This window comes from Coregonus lavaretus (genome assembly GCF_964263955.1).
Source record: "Coregonus lavaretus genome assembly, chromosome: 40".
In the NCBI taxonomy this organism is placed as follows: domain Eukaryota; kingdom Metazoa; phylum Chordata; class Actinopteri; order Salmoniformes; family Salmonidae; genus Coregonus; species Coregonus lavaretus.
The window spans coordinates 10,324,803-10,342,650 of record NC_140027.1 but is presented as its reverse complement, the minus strand read 5'-3'; the positions used below and the strand labels follow the sequence as shown (position 1 = coordinate 10,342,650).

Sequence of the window (17,848 nt, the reverse complement as noted above, 5' to 3'; positions counted from 1 at the left end):
TGGTTTGGTTAGCTAAACTAACAAATCTGTTTGTTTGGTTACCACGTCAACTATTGTAGCTATCTAGTAAACTTGCAAGCTACTTCATTTATAGGTTCAATCCTGTCGGTGATTTGGCTCAAAATCTTGCTAAAAATGAGACAACTCATACTTTTTGCATGTCCAACCAACCAGCCATTATGATGCAATATGATTACTTTGATAAAGTCCGTTAAATTACGAGGAAACCCCAATGTTGATTCAGCCTATTTTTGCCTGGAGGGAGGGAATACACTCCAGGGTGTGTGACTGTGGTTATTGTCACGGCTGTAATGTCATTTTGTTTGTTATTCGACTGTGAGAGGTGTGGCCAGGTGGGGTAGTAAGCTGCAGAAAGAGTATAAGACAGGACTGCAAGGGGCAGAGAGACACTCATCTACCACTGAGGTCCAGAAGACATCACCAAGACAACCAGGCATCAATCAGTCAGCATCTTCCAACTATCAGAGGTTGGTTTGCTTTCACTGAGCATATTCTCAGATGTATACAGGTGGATAGGTGTCTAAGGGTGGTCTGGTGTATACAGGTGGACAGGAGTATTTAGGTGCACAGGTGTGTATGGCTAGACTGGTGTAGGTGGACTGTTGCTTACAAGAGTATATTGGTGGACAACTGTATAATGTGACATCCTAACAACACTGTTTATCTCATTTGCTAGAGGATGATGACCCAGTGTGTGTGTGTGTTTTAACATACCATGCTCTATGTGCTTCAGGATGAAGATCCAGAGTGTGTTACTGCTGTTTTCTCTAGTGGGCGTGCTGTTAGCAAGCTCACTCAATGGAGATAACTCTGAGAAAGGTACGTATTTTGTGTGCGTGTTTGTGTGTGTGTGCGTGTGCGTGTGTGAACTACTAATACTGCTGGTTTTAATCTGAAATAATTTGATATGATGACAAATCTTCCCCAAGAGGATAGTGCCACGGAGAAGTTGGAGAATGGAGCTGAGAATGCCATTGCAGAAGACGAAGCATCACGTATGTACATATAGCTATCTACTGTATGTATCTATCAATCTCTGAGCCTATCTATCTATCTGAACATAATGCATGCCAAAGAGAAGTTACTAGAGGTTTATAACAACGGTGAAGGCTAACTCCATGTCTCCTGTTGACTAGCATGGTGGTTCTTTCATCATTATCATCATCATCATCACTATCATCATCACCATTATTGTAATGTCTGATGAGGTACCAGAATGAGGTCACGGACGATCCTTTCCTGTCTCCATATGGAATCAACATAAATAATATTAGCCTACATTGCCCTACATCCATCCATTCATGATGGCAATGTTGTAGGGTTGACATGTTGTATTGTGATCCTCCAATAAACTTGGCCTTTCATGCATACTTGTCTAGCAGTGTTTTTCATTCAGTGTTACAATGTTAACATGACCATACAAAACCATACACAATGCACCTCACAATTGTTATGAAACCACCTAGCCAGCCTGTGAATATGCCTGCATTCGCTGGGTCTATTGCAGTGTCGCTAGCGTAACTACGTTTGAGCCTTCAAAATGGGTTTACACCAGAGGAGGCTGGTGGGAGGAGCGACAGGAGGACGGGCTCATTGTAATGGCTTGAATGGAATTAATGGAACGGAGTCAAACATGGTTTCATATGTTTGATACCATTCTATTTATCACATTCCAGACATTACAATGAGCCCGTCCTGCTATAGCTCCCCCCACCAGCCTCCACTAGTTTACACACACATTTTTGGGAACAGGGCTAGCGATTTCCTAAACCTGGTTGCACTGTCATTAACACCTGGGTTTTACAGCAGACCTCTGTCTTACCTTGATTTAAATTACAGTTAGTCAGAAATCACTTACAGAAAGGTACACAATTATTGGCTCCCTTGATAAAGAGGAGCAAAAAAGACTGTTTAAAATAAATAACACAATACTGAGCTATAAAGTATTGTATGGTCCCCCCCAAAAATGTACATTTATATTTTATACTAATACAATTGTTGAGAGATTTTGTTAAACAAGTAATACTTATTGGCATCTCTGTTTTCAATAATGACACTGAGCCTATTTCTAAAATGTTTTATGAGATTGGAGAGCTCATTGGGAAGAATCTTAGAACATTTCTTTGTCTGCGCTTATCCAGTATCTCAGAAATGGACACCCTCCTGGGCTTTTCACGCATGACAGTGTCTAGGGCAAGGTTCCCAAACATTTTTGACCCACGACCCCATTTTGATATCTGAAAATTCTCGCGACCCCAACCATGTGAAAAAATTATGTAACTAACAGCCAATGTTTACTTTTGTATCTGGGGCTATGGCAGTCAATTGAAAAACATTCTAACAGTATTTCTGATGGTCTTCTCAACTGACATTCACTTTTAATGTGGGGTCATGACAGTCAATTGCAAATTGATGTGACATAATGTATCTTATCTCACCACCACTAATGAGATGGGTGTGCTTGATGCATGTCACGTCTGAACTTCTCAAAGTAAAGGGGCTTGGTCGACAGTGTGTACCTCATCTCTGCTGTCACATCCAACCTGGATTGATATTTGGTTTTAATGCAGACAAGAGCACTGATGGTGCTTTCAAGACAACTAGGAACTCAGAAAATTACGCAGTCAAATCAAGATGTCAGTGATCTTCACTTCGGAAAGTCGGTGTTCTGGAAAGAGGCCCGAGTTCTTGAGTTGGAATTCTGAGTTGGATGACCGTTCAAAATGAATTTTCCCAGTCGGAGCTTGTTTTTTTCCGAGTTCCCAGTTGTCTTAAAACGCACTGAAGTTGGAAGTCAGAAATGTCAGAGTTCCCAGTTCCCAGTTGTTAATGCTCAGAAGGAGACGGCAGGGTATTTATTCCCTTTGAGTCAGGAACTAAAACTCCTCCGTAGTGACCTGTGAATGCATTCGGTCACATGACAGCTCGATCAGCTGTTCGATTTCACTTACCGGCATGCCAACTGAGCAAGGATCACAGTCAAACGGATTGGGAAGTAAGTCCCAAACTGCTCCTCCAAGCATTGGAGGTGAGCAGTCATCACTCGTGTGGGACACTTACTAATGATGTTTTCTGTTAGAAACATGCACAGCCGAGGGAAGGTGGCATGGTTCGCATTTGAAAGACTCTCTCCAATGAGAATTCTTTCCTCTGAATCCACTGATTTGGTCACTCATCTGTAGAATGTTTTGTATTTCACTGCATGCTTGCATTCAGTTTCTCATATATGCCTGTTACATAAGCAAGGAGACACATTTTCTTTTCATTACACAGTAAGTCAAGTGGTTTCATACTGTAGCAGGCCTAGCCATTCACCGTAGGAATGATCCAAGTGCAATGGTCAAGTGTGGCCTTTTCCCATGATCTAAGGGCGCTCTCTGGTTGAAATGTATCATTTAGATATGAATAATTTTCATTAAGATTTTTAAGGTTAACCACATTACAATGATTTTGAAATACAAAGACGATATTAGATATATTTTTGTATATATATATATGTTTTTAAAGGATTTTAGAAATTATCCCGCGACCCCATATCAGGCGACCCCGCATGGGTCGCGACACCTAGTTTGGGAACCGCTGGTCTAGGGTTTACCGAGAATGGTGCGACAAACAAAAAACATTCAGTCAGTGGCAGTCATTTGGGCGAAAACAGCTCAGTGATGATAGAGGTTGAAGGAGAATGTCAAGAATCGTGCAAGCTAACAAGCGGGCCACAAACAGACAAATAACGGCGCAGTACAACAGTTGTGTGCAGAACGGCATATCGGAACGCACAACTCGTCGATCCTTGTCACGGATGGGCAATTGCAGCAGACGACCACACCGGGTTCCACTCCTATCAGCTAAAAACAAGAAGAAACGGCTCCAGTGGGCAAGCGATCACCAAGACTGGACAATTGAGGAGTGGAAAAACATTGCTTGGAACATGACAGTGAGTTCAGTTTACTTGAGTGGCCTGCTCAGTCCCCAGACCTCAACCCAATAGAGCATCTTTGGGATGAGATGGAACGGGCTGTTCACAGCATGAATGTACCGCCGTCCAATCTGCAGCAACTGCATGATGCCATCGCATCAGCATGGACCAACATCCCTATGGAATGTTTCCGACACCTTGTAGAATGCCCCAAAGAATTCAGGCTGTTCTGGAGGCAAAGGGGTGTCCGACCCAGTACTTGATGTGTGTATCTAATAAACTGGCCGGTGAGCCAAAAGTATTCAGACCCATTGGATTTCTTCACATTTGATTGAGTACAAAGTCAGGTTGAAATGGATTGATTTGTCATTTCTTGTCAACAATCTACACAAAATACTTTGTAATATTTTATTTGGGGGGGATAACAAAAATCATGATTAAAATATAGTCATTACTTCAGTATTCAGCCCCTTTATTTAGGTAAGCCTAAATTAGATCAGGAATAAAATGTGGCTTAACAAATCACATAATAACTTTGTCTTTCTGTTTGTGTCTTTCTGTCTTTTCACTGCTGCGCTGTGTTGTCTTTGACTTGACCTCCAGCTCGCTCTTGTATACCTTTTTTTTAAACACCCTCACTAGCACAGGGAAGATAACCATTATCTCTGGCCCCCTCCCATGATATTGTAGGGGTTAGGAATGTTTCTGCCAACTCATTGCCCTAAACTAGTCCCTGAAGAAACTTTTCAACGACAGGAATATCTCCTTTTGTGACAATTTTGATTTGTTGTGGGAGATAAAAGCACTTTTTAAAAGATACTGGATTCACCCTAAGTGGTTCCAGGATTATTTCCAGCAACATCGCAAACTGTTTTAGAGACTGACTGGCAGGGTCTGGTAGCGCTCCAGTCCTCCCTGTCAGAATAAGCAACAGAGGACTTGGAAAGCATATAAACCCATAGAAATGGCACTATGGTTATTGTGAGTAACCTAATTTAGGTTCCTCTAACTCCACCTTCTAGTGAGTTTATACAAACTGTCATTTCTTACCATTCTGATAGATTGGAGACTGTCAGAAATCCTGGTTGCAACGTAAATAATTTGGTTGTTATTCTATTGGTCACCTCGAGGCATATGCCATCGGGCAGTGGCCCAAACTCTTTGAATATGGCGCTTTTAAATGTTAGAGCAATCATAACCTCTGTTTTTGATGTTGCTTTATCTGATCACCACTGTGTATTTTTTACTACCTTGTTGCCCATAGCACAGGGTAATACTGAATGCATTATTAAGAAACACTACAGTTGCTACAGATTTCATTGAGTGTATGAACAATACACCATCATCTATTATGTCTTCCTCTTGTGATGATTTAGTTGATAACTTTAATAGCAAATGAAGGGCAACCATTGATGCCATAGCTCCAGTATAGCATCCAAACGGAGTGCCCCTTGGATGCGTGAGCAACAAATCAATTAAAGAGAAATTGCAGAAAGGCAAAGCGAAAGTGGAGAAGGTCAAAGTTGCAGTTCCATTATGATATTCTGAGAGAGCAATTTGGATATATATAACAAGACAATTAGAAATGCCAGACGGGCTAATTTTTCCAACTTGATCACTAATAATAAACTTTCCTCCACATCTAAATGTGATGAGTTTGCGCCATATTTCAGAGAAAAGATGACAAACATTAGGCTGGGTATCAGTCAAGCAATACCTGATGAGAAGTTTGATGATACACTCCCTGTTCACAGGCACTTTCCCCACTGCTCTAAACTGCTATGGTAAACCCCCTTCTGAAGTAAAGTAATCTAGATCCTTCAGCTCTTAGCTATTTTTGGCCAATCTCCAATATTTCTTAAGCTAAATTATTTTTTAAGTGCCAACTGTATTTTAGGAAAATGTTATTCTGGTTTTCATGCCCACCACAGCACAGAGACAGCCTTAGTTAAAATGATAAACTACCTTAGAACCAACACAGTTGCCGAACAGCTCTCTGTCCTTGTACTTTTGGATTTAGGTGCTGCACTCGACACTGTTGACATGATGTTCTTCTGGACAGACATGAGAGGTGGGTTGGCCTCTCCGGTCCAGTTCTAAATTGGTTTAGGACCTATTTAACCGATCGAGAGTTTTCTGTCACCCTTGGTAAACGTAACTCAGAGAAAAAAGATATCACATGTTGCGTTTAAAAATTTGATTTTGCATCCGGTACTGTTTGGTTTATATACGTTACTCCTTCGCAGCGTTAATCGAAAGCACAGCATTGATTTTCACTTCTACGCAGATGATACACAACTTTACATTTCTGTGTCACCAGAGGATTTTAGCTCCACAGATAAATTATTAGACTGTATTAGTGATTTAAATACTTAGATGGCTCATAACTTCCTCCAGCTAAATCAAGACAAGACTGAGGTACTTATTATTGGAGCCAAAGCACAGAGAGAGAATCTGGCCGCACATTTATCCTCTTATGTTTGTTGTATAATAAATATTTTCATTGTTTTTATTTGTTCTTTTTTCTGTGAATTGTGTTGCATTCATGTCTGAAATGTGCTATTTGATTTGATTACACACATCCAGATACTCAGCTCATTTGTCTGGTGACTTTTTAGGGATGGAAGAGATTCTCTGCATATTTATTTGTACAGCTGTGGACAGGTTATCAGGACAGTGTTAGACCCATTCTTAAATAATTGGATAACAAAAGTAGGCTGTAATGATGAGAGTTTACAACTATTGACTATGAAAGTGTGCTGTTTTCTGTTGATTTAAACAGATTGTGTCATAAGGGGAGGTCCAAGGCAGGTTGGATCAATTTGCATACAGGGAGGGGCCAATGTGACACAGAGGGCAGATAACAAACCTATTTTATGACACAACAAATCCTGATCAGATAGTGATGACGAAAACTACATGTTTATTGAAGGTTTAACCATAAGGTTTAACCATTGCTTCTGTGCTCTCTGCTGTACTTTTTGGCATGTTGGGACATTATGGATGTCCCTGTCCTTCAATAATCCAAAATATCAATAATGATCTATGTGTTTAATGTATATTATCATATCAGTTTTTTTTTTAAAAGAAATGTAAAGAAATCCTATGGGTTGGGAGCAATCAGCCAGTGATCAAAGAGCATTGTCTTCTTCTTCAAATTGGTTTGCCTATGGTTTGCAAATGGCTTAAGGCAACATCACCGCCATCCAGTGGCCACAATTAATAACACCAACTATTTGAATCCGCGTATGAAGACCATGATCAGACCAAGACCAGTTTAAATACAGAAAAACTAGATTTAGACCTAGACACAGACCAACCAAAGACTAAGGTCCCAAGATTCAGACCCAGTGAATTGAGACCATGATGAGTTAAAGACAGAATGGTCTCAATACCACTAGAGCAGTAGAGTAATCTTGAGTATAGTTCAGTATAGTTCAGTATAGTATAGTATAGTATAGTATAGTTCAGTAGAGCACGAATTTGGGTCAAGTTGAATGGCCCTCTCATACACCTTTGAATTCGATTCAACAACATTTCACCCAGAAGTCATTTAGTAGGAGGCAGATCCAAAAAAGTTGAGTCAATGAGCCCTCTGAGGTTTTACATGAGCCCACTGAGGTTTTACATCTGTCACATATTGGGGAAACCTGGGGCTAGATTCTATGTAGTTAGATTTTGGAGTAGTGAAGTCTGTGCATGAGTTATATTGTGTCAATTGATACCTGGCATTAATGGAACAAGAGCAAATTCTAGACAGGGCTTCACACCAGATCTCATCCAAAATCTCAATATTGGCTTTTCACCCCAGGTCTCCTCGAGATGACTAGTAGAGGCCTCCATATAGTTGGAGAAAAATGATACAAACTGGGAGACTAGGTGTTCTGAGTTGGGAGGGCGCTTTAACAGGTCATAAAATGAGTGTCCCACTGGGCACAGACGTCAATTCAACATCTATTCCACATTGGTGTTCTACGTTATTTCATTGAAATGACGTGGAAACAATGTTGATTCAACCAGTGTGTGGCCAGTGGGGTTGCACATGGATGGTTTCAAAGTTTGGAATTTTCCCTTTGACATAGTGTCTGACTTGTAAATTGTGGGAACATTTTTTAATTAGAATGTTCAAATGTGTTATTTTGAATGATTTAATGATGCAAATTGCTTGTCTATGTATAGGTTTTCAATTGTGTCCAGACGCTTCTTCTTCCATTCAACAATAACTTATCAGACGGGGATGGAACAAAATAATGATTAAAACATATTAGGGTGTATACAGAGGCATCAGGCACCTTATAAACATGCTTAATGTAGTTTAGAGTTCTTAAAGAGTTTCTCAAAACAAAGTTGTTGTCTGTCAATTTGTTTGGGCACTCTGCTTTGGATAAAAGTAGTGGTATTTATTGTGGTCCTGGCTTCCATATTTAGCCACAGGGGGGCATCAGTGTCTAACACATCAGGGAAGCCCACTTGCCAGTGGGTTAACGCCCTGGTAGTTGCAGCCTAGTAGGAATATTTAAAGATGGATAGGCCTGAGACTCACCTTTCCTTGGGCATTTGCAGGTAACCCCAAATAAATGGCAGGATTGTTGAGTCCAGTGCTTTAAAAAATGAAGAGGTATGAAAAATTGGGAGATTCTGGCAAAGATAAAGTCACCTAGGAATACACATTTTTTTTTATAGCATTAACCTTTTCATGTGATTAGTCTCCTCCACTATGTCTCCCACAAGATCCTCTTTCAGAAAAGCTTGAAGCACTCTGCCTCAGATGGAAATGGCAAGGGGCTTTGCACTCCAGACAACAGGGCCAGGAGGGGTGAAATGGCTGGCTACCGCAGACCTCCTGTACTTCACCCACTGTTGGTCTACCACCATCACCACAAGCATCTTCAGCGGGACCTGTGACTTAGTCTGTGGGCAAGAGGTCCTCAGATTCAGGGTTCTCAATGGCCACAAAGTTGGGAGGCAGCTCCTCACCCTCACTGTCGGGAATCTGATTCCTCACTTTCATACTCAGATTCATAGTCAGAATTTACAAAAATCTCCAGACTTACCGCATTTGTGAGTGTTCTCCTTTTGAAAGACATTGCTCATGCTAAAGCTTAGCCTACCAGCTACATACATAAACAACAACACTGAATGGCTGACGTGATTTGCTGCCGTTGTGGTGATACTGATGATTTGTCTCCACAGATGGTTTGTTTACATAGCAGGTAAGGATAATTAACGTGGCAGGTTAGGAGAACTAACACAGCAGGTGAGGTGAATGAACGTAGGAGGTTAAGAGAATGAGGTTAAGGTTAGGAAAAGGGTTAGGGTTAGCTACAATGCTACAGTTGTCAACAACTGTTGTCCCCGACGTGACCACTAGATGTTGTAGGACTAACTACTCCATCTAGCCCAGCCTCTCTCAAACCCTGGTCCGTGGACCGGTCGCCGGACAATGGAGGAATGGCGCTGGTCCATGGTGGAATGCTTGCCGGTCCGCGGCATATTTGTCTTGAATATGATTGTTGTTTTTTGGAGGGTTCCGTGGCATATTTGACTCCAATAAATACTTGCTATAGGCCTACTTGTGCAATGCGCTGAATTATGCATGCCGCAGTAAACAAATTGTGTTGACATGACTAAGTATAGCTACACCACACACACAAGCTAGGCCTGCTGCGCAGCCTTCTCTCTCTCTCTCTCTCTCTCTCTCTCTCTCTCTCTCAAAATAACAGCTGCCTGCCAATACCGCTCTGTGTGATTGCTCAGACTTGCCTCAGCAAAGGTGCTATGAAGCCATTGAAAATGCGCAGACATTTCGAAACAAATAATCCACATTAAAGGATGAACCAGATTTAGCAAGCAAAAATTATGCACAATAATTTCACAGACAACGAGAGTTTACTGAAGGCTTCATACTTCCTGTCTCATAACATTTGTGCCAGGCTCCTTTCACTATAGTTGAAAATGTGGTCATGCCCTCAGTCGTGGATGCTTGCCGAGAAGTTTTAGGCCCAACTGATGCTACAAAGATCAGTGAAATAAAATCCCACTTTCCAATGACACGGTCACACGTAGAATCCAGGATATGGCAGATGATATTGAATCACAGGTTTTAGAAAGCGCCTTCACATCAAATTGGTTTGCAATACAATTAAATGAGACCACTGACATTTCAAATGCCTACTTCTTGTATATATTCTCTGCATATATGAAGAATGTCTTTGTTTCAAATAGTTGTCTCAAAATTCAAGTGCAGGTGAAATATTGCGTGTTCTGAACTAGTACATAAGGGGACATGGATAACGATTGGACCGTTGTCTCGGGATCATAGGCCTACCAACGAGACTGCTGCCCAACCTATCCATGCAGGGATGTGCAAGTGACATCTTCCAAGCCAAATGATAAAATTGCTGCTTTCAAGAAAAAGCTGCGCATCTGGAGAGACTGAGTGGATAGAGGCATTTTTTATATGTTGCCCCTATTCTCAACTCTGGCTGACGAGGGTGATGTAAACATGGATCACATGCATAAATTGTTGGGGTCATATCTGAGCAAAACTCTGCTCAAAGCCGAGGATTATCCCGTCACATTCTGATCCATTGAATGCAGTGGATGCGTGATCAGTTCACCAGCACTGAACAGACTCCACCCCTATTTAGCTCTGGACTGTTCTGGATGATTGTTAAGCTTCGTGTCGTTTACGCTCTTTGTTATTTCGCATTATCATTGTTAAGTAAACCTTGACCTTGTTAATTCTTGCGTCTGCGTCCTGCCTCTTCGTATACTCAGTACTTGTCACAGCACTGTATATCATGTTATTTCAAGTTATCCCTTTGAAAATATTTGTACATTTCAATAATATATTTGTTTTTTAAGCTGTTGAATACAGACTTCTGGTGCCAAATATGTCTGTAAAAGTACACCATGGAGATTTATGCTTGTGGTCTAGTGACACCTTAAAAGTACATAATATACTGAACAAAAATAGAAACGCTACATGTAAAGTGTTGGTCCCATGTTTCATGAGCTGAAATAAAAGATCCCAGATATTGTCCATACGCACAAAAAGCTTATTTCTGTCAAATGTTGTGTACAAATTTTTTTACATCCCTCTTCTCCTTTGCCAAGATAATCCATTCACCTGACAAGTGTGGCATATCAAGAAGCTGATTAAACATCAGTATAATTACACAGGTGCACCTTGTGCTGGGGACAATAAAAGGCCACTCTAAAATCAGTGGTGTAAAGTACTTAAGTAAAACTACTTTAAAGTACTACTTAAGTAGTTTTTTTGGGGTATCTGTACTTTAATTTACTATTTATATTTTGACAACTTTTACTTTTACTTCACTACATTCCTAAAGAATGACATCCAAAAGTACTCCTTACATTTTGAGTGCTTAGCAGGACAGGAAATTGGTCCAATTCACGCACTTATCAAGAGAACACGTGGTCACCCCTACTGCTTCTGATCTGGCGCACTCATTAAACACAAATGCATAATTAGTAAATAATGCATTTGGGCACCATCAGACTATTCTAGATGTATTGAGTGTTGGAGTGTGCCCCTGGCTATCCGTAAATTTTAAAAACAAGAAAATGGTGCCGTCTGCTTGGGTTAATATAAGGGATTTGAAATGATTTTACTTTTGATAATTGAGTATATTTTAGCAATTACATTTACTTTTGATACTTACTGCAAGTATATTTACAACCAAATACTTTCAGACTTTTACACAAGAAGTATTTTACTGGGTGACTTTCACTTTTACTTGAGTAACTTTCTATTAAGGTATCTATACTTTTACTCAAGTATGAAAATTGGGTACTTTTTCCACCAATATCTAAAATGTGCAGTTTAGTCACACAACACAATGCTACAGATGTCTCAAGTTTTGAGGAAGCGTGCAATAGTCATGCTGACTGCAGGAATGTCCACCAGAGCTGTTGCTAGAGAATTGGATGTTCATTTATTTACCATAAGCCAATTCCAACGTCCAGTATGTCCAACCGGCCTCACAACCGCAGACCACGTGTAACCACTCCAGCCCAGGACCTCCGAATCTGGCTTCTTCACCTGCGGGATCGTCTGAGACAAGCCACCCAAAGAGTTGATGAAACTGTGGGTTTGCACAACCGAATAATTTCTGCACAAACTGTCAGAAACCGTCTCAGGGAAGCTCATCTTCATGCTCATCGTCCTCACCACGGTCTTGACCTGATTGCAGTTCGGTGTCGTAACCGAATTCAGTGGGCAAATGCTCACCTTCAATAGCCACTGGCACACTTGAGGTGTGTGCTCTTCACGGATGAATCCCGGTTTCGTCTGTACCGGGCAGATGGCAGATGGCAGACGTGTGGGCGAGCAGTTGGCTGATGTCAACATTATAAACAGAGTGCCCCATGGTGGCGGTGGGGTTATGGTATGGGCAGGTATAAGCTGCGGACAACGAACACAATTGCATTTTATCCATGACAATTTGAATGCACAGATACCGTGACGAGATCCTGAGGCCCATTGCCGTGCCGTTCTTCTGCCACCATCACCTCATGTTTCAGCATGATAATGCACGGCCCCATGTCGCAAGGATCTGTACACAATTACTGGAAGCTGAAAATTTCCCAGTTCTTCCATGGCCTGCATACTCACCAGACATGTCACCCATTGAGCATGTTTGAGATGCTCTGAATCTACGTGTACGACAGTGTGTTCCAGTTCCCGCCAAAATTCAGTAACTTCGCACAGCCATTGAAGAGACGTCTATGAATCAGAATTTTGGACATCAAAGTAAAACACAGTAGAGTTCAGTACAGAAGAGTTCAGTATAGTATAGTCAAGTAGAGTATAGTCAAGTAGAGTATAGTTCAGTACAGTACAGTAGACTAGAGTATAGTTCAGTACAGGATAATACATTAGAGTGTTCTCAACTCTAGTGTGCTCTACTGTGTACTCTACTCCACTCTATTCTACTCTGCTGTACAGTACAGGACTGAACTATACTCCACTTGACTATACTGTACCTTAACTGTACTGAACTCTATCCTACTGTTCTTTACTGTGCTGTACTCTGCTGTACTCTATTGTCCAAATGTGTGAAACATAGACGTCTATGATTGGTTCAGATTTGGTCCTGACCAAATCGGAACCAATCATTGACGTCTATGTTTGGGCCAAATGAATGCCAGTCCAGACATCTGTGGACGTTGAAATCAAGGCCAGGGTGGACTGACCAAATTTCCATGGAGATCTGGTGTCGTTCAGTGCTTAGTGGGTGAGGATGCTAGTTACTGTAAATGGAGAGAGAGAGAGAGATAGGAGAGGGAGGGAGAGAGAGAGGGGTTGTCCAGACTTTTAACACTCTTGCTTTGACCACCAGATGACAGAAAAAGAAAACAGTTATCAGCTGAACATAACAGCATGCCAGTGGAAGGCAGGACAGTGGCATGTGACCTACATGTATCAAATAATCTCTCACACCAAGTTACTTCATTCCTCAGTCCCAACATGCACAGATGCAAAAATGGGCCCAGTCACCATCCCCTCACCCACCTCACACACACATACACATATACACACACTCACCCACAAAAATAAACAAAACAATTCAAATCAAATCTAAGTTTATTGGTCACATACACAGTTTAGCAGATGTTATAACGGATGCAGTTGAATTCTTGTGTTAATAGCTCCAACCAGTGGAGCAACAATGTCAAACAAGTACACAAATAACAAGAAAAAACAATAAATCTATAAATCTATACTCCATTAACTATATTGTAGCAGGGTTCATATGCCACAATTAGTGGAAATTTAGAGGTGCCCTTTATTCAGTATAACCACCCTATATGATTCCTCAAACATCTAGTGCTTATGAAGACATTTTATATGCTATATAAAAGCCTTTATATGTTGTAGTTTGTTTAGAGTGGAGCCGCCTTCACAGGTTGAAGCTTTCCAGGATCAGGTCTGGACCTAAAGGCTGGACACACTGTTGCTTTAATGACTGTGTGAATAGAATTCTATGTATCCATGTTGTCTTTCAATTTGGACAGGAAGGATGCTGCTCGGTAAACGTTCCTGGGAATTATCGCAAATATATATATATATATATATATATATATATATATATATATATAATGTATTTTTGTCGATGTTCAGCAGGAGGCAAATACCTGGCCTAAAGTGTGGACTCTGCCAAGATAAGACAATATAATGAGTTCCCAGTAAGCCAACCTGCTAGGGCTGAAATGACAGTTACACCGGACCTGGTGCTCCAGGACAGAACACCCCTTTTTTTAATGTTGTTTTGCATATCGATGTTGACAGAATCCATCTGGATCATAACAGGCTTATGTGAAAGCCCTTACAGTGTTGTGGTCTTTAATGTGATTGCAGAAGCTGTGTTCATAGTGTTGTGGTCTTCAAAGGCCCATTATATGCTGGGAAGATGGTAAAATAAAAACAGTGGTGAAGTAATCCGTTTATACAGTATATTTACCACTTTCTTTACCTTACCAAGTTTGTGGTTTACTGTGAACTAATGAATGATATTTGCTGATCTTGTCAAAGAACTCGTTTTAGGCCTGACATTACAGTTACAACAGGTTGTCCGGCACAGAACACGCTCTAGGCCAGGTACTGCATTTGAATCACACTTCAGAGCCCCCTTCTACTGCATATTGGCTAATTAAACTTAATTAATTTCTAAAAAAATTCCAAGGAGTATTTACTCATAGGCATCCTTCTGAATTACAAGACAACTCTATACACACTAGGGATTAATGTCAGAAACTGGGATCTGAGATTGCCTGAGCAAGCTCCCTCCAACAAAATGTCTGATACAATGTGTCTGCAAAAGCAATTGAAGAAATAGATATTCACAAAACACGAGATCAAGGGCTTACCACATTTATAAACGGTCTCTAAGTCACATGAAAGGTGCAATGTGTAACATTTCCAGGTCATTTCCCCTCAACTTTTTAATCTGATTTATTAATGCCTTTCTGAGTTTAGTACGGGAGACCAGGGGCAATTGGGGGGCAATTGTAACACTTTGAATTTCTCCAAACAAAACAAGCTAGAGTGAGAACTCACTCAGTACATGCATATTTAGGTTCTCTCCCTGCTTGAAAGGTTTCAGTCAAATATCTTACTATTTGCTTGTTTTATGGACAAATGTTTGTTATTTTGGGTGGTGAATGTAGTATTTTCCAGCGGCTGTATATTTTTCCTACTGTCCTGAGCATTAATGTCCAAGAATTCAAACTAGCATAATTTTCATCACTATATTTTGGTTAAACATTGACATGATTGACATGTGTCACGATTATTGTCTCTCACTAGGCACATGAGGTTTTGTCATGGCTGCTAGGATTGGGGACAATTGTAACGCAGTGTTAAAATGACCCTGAGCAAAGCAGCCAAATGTTGAAAACAAGGTATTTTAACTTTAAGATGATATGAATAATACATTAATTATACAAATTCTCACTTTAAATAGCCTTGGGGTCATGTAGAGTGCCTAAGAAGTTGTAAACCAATATGATCTGGGCACCATCATACTATTCAAGATGTATTGAGAGGAATCGAATGGCCATGCACAAACAGGGGTCTTACTGTACATATTGGTTACGTACATAAAAATACTAATATTTCTTGCAAAATCATTAAATATGTCTATGATAATATGATCATTCATGAACATGAATGTTTTTTAAGTTAACTGAGTTCATTTGGTTTATTTTACAGATGTTACATTTGACCCTTGGCACGGGGGCAAATGTAAGGTCAGGACTTTTCAGATTAAAATAAATATTGTGATCTGACCGTCTTATCTACAGACCTATACATGATATGAATGATTAGGAGACAGATGTACGTTTCTTGTATCAAAAAATGACTGGCCTACTTCAAGAGGTCTCTGAGCCACAGAGTGAAAGACTAAAAAATAAGCCACAATGCTGAGGACGGCCAGCTGAGCAGATCATTATATCCGGTAACAAAATAACAAATCAACCTATCAGAGACGTTAAACGGTAGAACCACCATCCAATCGTACTTGTTCAACAGGTCAATTTGGCTACCAAAGGCAGATTGTTAAACCATCCAACTGCTTGGTTTAATTTCTTACCCATGGTCTAAATGGTGAGCCAATATATTTTTGCATGATGCTTCCTTGACTAGGCCACTGATGTCATTCAAAATTCAAGTGGTTGCACATACAGTACATGACCAAAAGTATGTGGACACCTGCTCGTCGAACATCTCATTGCAAAATCATGGGCATTAATATGGAGTTGGTCCCTCCTTTCGGGAAGACTTTCAACAAGATGTTGGAATATTGCTGCGGGGACTTGCTTACATTCAGCCACAAGAGCATTAGTGAGGTCAGGCACTGATAATGGCCGATTAGCCCTAGCTCACAGTCGGCTTTCCAATTCATCCCAAAGGTGTTCGATGGGGTTGAGGTCAGGGATCTGTGCAGGCCAGTCAAGTTCTTCCACACCGACTCGACAAACCATTTCTGTATGGACCTCGGTTTGCGCGTGGGGGCATTGTTATGCTGAAAGAGGAAAGGGCCTTCCCCAAACTGTTGCCACAAAGTTGGAAGCACAGAATCGCCTAGAATGTCATTGTATGCTGTAGCGTTAAGATTTCCCATTACTGGAACCATGGAAAAACAGCCCAAGACCATTATTCCTCCTCCACCAAACTTTACAGTTGGCACTATGTATTGGGGCAGGTAGCGTTCTCCTGGCATCCGCCAAACCCAGATTTGTCCTTTTTTGCGAATGCTCGGCCATGGAAACCCATTTCATGAAGCTCCCGACAAACAGTTATTGTGCTGACGTTGCTTCCAGAAGCAGTGTGAAACTTGGTAATGAGTGTTGCAATCGAGGACAGACTATTTTTACGAGCTACGTGCTTCAGCACTCAGCGGTCCGGTTCTGTGAGCTTGGGTGGCCTACCACTTCGCGGCTGAGCTGTTGTTGCTCCTAGACTTTTCCACTTCACAATAACAGCACTTACAGTTGACCGGGGCAGCTCTAGCAGGGCAGTACTTTGACGAACTGACTTGTTGGAAAGGTGGCATCCTATGACGGTGCCATGTTGAAAGTCACTGAGCTCTTCAGTATGGCCATTCTACTGCCAATGTTTCTCTATGGAGATTGCATGGCTGTGTGTTCGATCTTATACACCGGTCAGCAACGGGTGTGGCTGAAATAGCCGAATCCACTAATTTGAAGGGGTGGCCACATACTTTTATGGCCACAATACACATTTTTGCTCATCCATTTAACACACATCCATGTACATTCACTGAAAAAATAGGAGGATTATATAACATGTAACTTTGTATTCAGACATCTTAAAAGTCACATTTCTGTATTAGGTCTATCCTTTAGCCTGTATTTTGGTCTGAGTGACTCCAAGATGCTCCTTTCAAAAAGTTGAATTGAAAACAGTATTGGTATTGTTGAATTCGATTTTCATAACAGCAAGCTAGAATTGATGGTTTGGTTAGCTAAACTAACAAATCTGTTTGTTTGGTTACCACGTCAACTATTGTAGCTATCTAGTAAACTTGCAAGCTACTTCATTTATAGGTTCAATCCTGTCGGTGATTTGGCTCAAAATCTTGCTAAAAATGAGACAACTCATACTTTTTGCATGTCCAACCAACCAGCCATTATGATGCAATATGATTACTTTGATAAAGTCAGTTAAATTACGAGGAAACCCCAATGTTGATTCAGCCTATTTTTGCCTGGAGGGAGGGAATACACTCCAGGATGTGTGACTGTGGTTATTGTCATGGCTGTAATGTCATTTTGTTTGTTATTCGACTGTGAGAGGTGTGGCCAGGTGGGGGAGTAAGCTGCAGAAAGAGTATAAGACAGGACTGCAAGGGGCAGAGA

At 40.9% G+C, this 17,848-nt stretch overlaps 1 long non-coding RNA gene across 1 annotated transcript; it reads left to right on the top strand.

The window, feature by feature from the left end:
• The first annotated feature begins 421 nt into the window (after positions 1 to 421).
• On the top strand, positions 422 to 1,389 carry LOC311113736. The gene is made up of 4 exons (XR_014611033.1): positions 422 to 488; positions 755 to 840; positions 951 to 1,016; positions 1,158 to 1,389. It is a non-coding gene; the product is annotated as an uncharacterized lncRNA (long non-coding RNA).
• The last annotated feature ends 16,459 nt before the right edge of the window (positions 1,390 to 17,848 follow it).